The 4,435-nt window shown below is 28.6% G+C and overlaps 1 long non-coding RNA gene across 1 annotated transcript in view; it reads right to left on the bottom strand.

Annotated features, from left to right (window-relative positions):
• Nucleotides 1–4,271, bottom strand: part of LOC136796462 (uncharacterized) — a 4,832-nt gene extending 561 nt beyond the window's left edge. The window contains exons 1-2 of the long non-coding RNA XR_010844181.1: nucleotides 4,140–4,271; nucleotides 928–1,048 (exon numbers count right to left, since the gene is read on the bottom strand). This is a non-coding gene — a long non-coding RNA (uncharacterized lncRNA). The remainder of the gene's footprint in view (nucleotides 1–927; nucleotides 1,049–4,139) is intronic.
• Nucleotides 4,272–4,435: the final 164 nt, after the last annotated feature.

The raw sequence follows: 4,435 nt of genomic DNA, 5'->3' as shown, positions 1-4,435 counted from the left end.
ATATATGGAAAATGGCTCAAAGCAATGCATCATCACACCTGTATACAATGAATGCCAGTATAGTTGACAAGAGACCATGTGGGATGCCAAAGACCAGATGGATAGACAGAACCAACAAAGATATACAAGAACTGCTAGCAGTAAACTGGAAAGCAGTAGCCTAAGACAGGAAGGTGTAGAGAAGGTTGGTTAGGGCGGCCAAGATCTAAAAGGTCTTTAGAGCCAACAGAAAAAAAAAATTGAACTAATTTTATGTAGGTTACAGCCAAAATTCAGAATCATCCGTTCTTTTTTCTTTTATCAAGTAACATTTCTTTTCTTTTATGATATGAAAAAAAATGTATTACATAGTATTACTGCTTCAAATGATAAAGCAATAAAACTGAGTATAATAGCAATTAAATATTTTAACAGCTATTAGCCTTAGAAGTTTCTACAGCATCATCAGATTTTTATTATATTTTACAGCTAGATCTGTAACATGTGCTGCACTAAGTTTTCAGGGTGATAGCTTTGTACATTGTGCATTCTTAGGACAACTGATCTAAGATATCAGATTTATTAGTTAATGAATACAGAAAGTACTGCTGTTCAAGTCATACAAATGTGACAATTTTATGTTTCTTACAGCCAACAAGGCACCAAAGCTCTTCATTTTACCAATGAAAATAAATTTTCAGGATAAAATAGTGAATTTTCAGTAAGTCTATTTCAAAAACTGGATTTTTAAAAATGTTTCCAAGAATATATTATAATACTGATCCTTCGGTGTTTCAAAATCAACTTCAAATAAATAGAATAAATACTTGTCTGGATGGCCAGTTTTCAGTAAACAAAATCATTATGAATAACAAAGTTTTTTTTAAAGATTTTTCCAAATTATTACACACAAATGAATTTTTATCTTTTATTTATTAAATATGATACCTGGAATATGACCAAAATCCCGAAATATTCGAAAATCCGTATCTGAAGGTATTAGGCCACTCTGAAATATTTCTTCAGCAGTTACAACCCCAGATGGATATTTAGCAGCTTCTCCATATGTCTGGGAACAGAATATTTAATATAGAAATACGTGGATTAAATGCAAAATTTGGGTTGATGGTAAAATCTAATTGAAAGATAGAATTTTTTAAAGTAAAGGTTTGATTTTGGAGTTCCAGCTTACGATTCACATGAAAATACACCTTGTTGAAATAGCCATATCAATTGGCCCACAAGGAATAGAGAAATAGAAAAAAAAAATAATTTCTGTAAAAAAAATTTTAATGTTTGAAAATTCAAAATTAATTAGCTACTTATCCATGTCATATCTTACTAACATTATACATATATCATACTATCCAAAAACGATACTGTTATAAGAATAATTAAATAATAAAAAATCTCATTTATAGTCCTAGATACCAGCAACTATATAAATTACTATATACAAAGCCACTATAACCATCCAAGAAATATTATGTCTAAAATGGTAAAGCAAAAAACACAAAGCCCCACCAATAAATATTATAACGAAAAAAGTGGTCCATTTATGTTTAAAGTTATTTCAATAATATAAGCACCAATGAGAAGAATAGAAAAACTAAAATATAATTTACCATTATAAGCATTATACATACACTCGCCAAGGAGAACAACAATCTGTACCACTAAAACCAATGAAGAGTCTTGTACATGGGTATTGGGTTTAGTACTTTATAAGTAAGTACTATTTCTAGATCAATAGTTCTGCAGGAAGCTGATTTGGCCAAAATCACACACAACCACCAGGATTCCTCCCCCATTAAGGGTACCCACTTTATAGAGGTTTAGTGTGCTCCAGGAAGGCCCCTAGAATCACGGCTGAATAGAAGAAATAAATTATCTATCACATTCAAACTTGGTCCCAAGAGAAAGCAGTATGGCCCCTCACTCCCTATCCCACTCATTCACTTAGGAGAAGTACAAGTGGCAAATCAAACAATGTATTTTGTTGATAAATAAATTTGTCTAGATCAGTCCATATCACATAAATAGGAAAAATGAAATTAATAGGAGAGTCAATTGGATGGAAACAAAAATATTAGATAATGAAAATGATCATAAAAAGTTATTTGTCTCCAAGTTTAAAGGTAATGAAAGCATGGTTCTATATAATAATAATAATAATAATACAGAACACAGACATGTTTACAGGTGTGGAAAATGATTAGAAAAAAAATAGTTACGGTAATGATGAAATTTTGTTAAAGCATTAAAAAAATCAGAATAAAAGATCAAACAATAAGAAAGTAGAAGCTCAAATTAAGGTCTAATGATTGCCAAAGAAGGATATCGACTAAAACAGAGGCTGATCATAACTCTTCACTGGACTTACTCCAAAAAGATGATCCAAAATTGCAACATAGAGGGCAAGACAAAAAAGGAAGAGGATTGCTTACAAGATGAGAAAAAATAGTTCTGTAGTTGAAATAGGCTATTATGCGCAGGGATAGGCAACTGAAGACTAGAATAATAAAGATATTTAGTTATATAAAAATTCAATAGCACAAGCACAGACATTACCTCCATTTTACATCATTCTGTTTTAATTTGTTTCAGAGTTATGTCATAAACTAATTTTTGCTAAAAACTGTTTTATGTCAAAGCAAAGTAAAAAAAAAATCAATTACAATAAAAATAAAACTTTCAAAATTGAATGTCCATTATATAAATGACCTTATAGATAATCTAAAGACTGAAAAATATAGCTTTCAGTATGTATACACATTTTGTTGAGTAGGACTCGATTTAAATTGAATTAAATTTAATAAAATTTACAAGGAACAAAAACATGATATAAGAACGAGGACTGATTCTATAAAATAATCTAAAAAAAAAATTGTATAATTTTATTTTAAATTGAATAATTTTCAATTTTTTTATTTATTTTTCTTTAAGTATATTTTATCATAATGTAATAGTATGTATTGTTTGATTTATATAAACCTATCAAGACTCTTTTACCCCCAGAAATAGGCTTTTATCTTTGCTAAAATCAGCACACCAGTTATCATAATACATAAACATCATATTGGAAGATCGTTGATTGACCGTGTGTAGTTAATAAAAGGGAGATAGCTCAGGTGCGATCAAAATAACTCAAATAGTAAATATATTTATTATGAGCAAACGTTTCACCATACTTTGCAGAGCTTTCAAAATGAAGGAAAGCGAAAGAATGATCCAATTAAGGTGAGAAATTCTTTCATTCTTTCCATTTTCAGCATTTTGGAAGTCCTGATGAAGCCCTGCAAAGTGTGGTGAAACTTTTTTTATAAAGTTAGTTATAAATAATTAAAAAACATATATATGGTTTTATCCTTGAAAAGTTTCAATTTCATTAATATCTTCTTTCATTTTTTATAGGGTACATTTTAAAAATTTAATTTTTATACCAAAATAAAAATATAGAAAATTTTTAAATATATTTATTATCAGTTTTCAAAACATTTTACAGCAATTAATCCAAAAGAAACAATTTAAACAAATCCTGGTTTGATTTAATTTTAATAATGTCTTAAAATACAACAGGAAGATTCTAATCACAAAGCCTTGAGTCTGCCAGTAGTTTAAAAACTCAAGGCTTTATGATTGAAATCATACAATTATACTGTACCAATTATTTTGTATCTTTTACAATATTTTTGCTCTTCTACACTAATGAACTAACACTAACTGTAATGAAAGATTGAACACATTTAAAAAAATACAAATCAATCCAAATAATTCCCATTTTCCTAATGAGTATAAATCCATAAGAAATATATTACGAAAACAATGAAGCAGAAAAAAACAAGACATTGATACTAAGCATATCATAGAAAATAATCTCAGCACAAAGAAAACATCTTTACTCCAACTGAATAAATTTTTGATCCAGAAAAATTGCATTCAAATAAAAAGGTGCCTCCCTTTTCCTGTGATCTACATTCCACAAAAGCATCCATGTTAAGGTACAATACAATATTAGTTGAATCACAACAAGAAAACTTTTTTTCATAGAATTGACTAGGGTGAATGGGGCCTTATTGACAAATTCCTATAAATAAATAAGATTAACATGGAAGTTTCATGGGTGAAATACAAAAAAATAAAAGAAATGTTGGAATTACCTTTATTAACCAAGGATGGTTTGGTCCTGCTTGGAACAAAACTTCTCTGCCTCCAGCACCACAACTTTCTAAATTAATAAATGCTTTAATTTCATGAGCCCATTTATGTTCAGTTATGAATCCATGAGATCCCTAAAAAATAAACTAGATTTTATTTATATATACACACACGTATATGTATAATATATATATTTTATAGATACCAAATATGTAGGAAGTATAGTAGTTATTTCACCCCAATTTTCCATTACTTTAATGAAAACTATGTATAATTACTAATAAAAATTTATGATTCT

The sequence above is a fragment of the Halyomorpha halys genome, unplaced genomic scaffold (assembly GCF_000696795.3).
Source record: "Halyomorpha halys isolate HHAL.00 unplaced genomic scaffold, Hhal_1.1 Scaffold7742.1, whole genome shotgun sequence".
NCBI lineage: Eukaryota > Metazoa > Arthropoda > Insecta > Hemiptera > Pentatomidae > Halyomorpha > Halyomorpha halys.
This window is presented reverse-complemented; position numbering and strand designations above follow the sequence as displayed.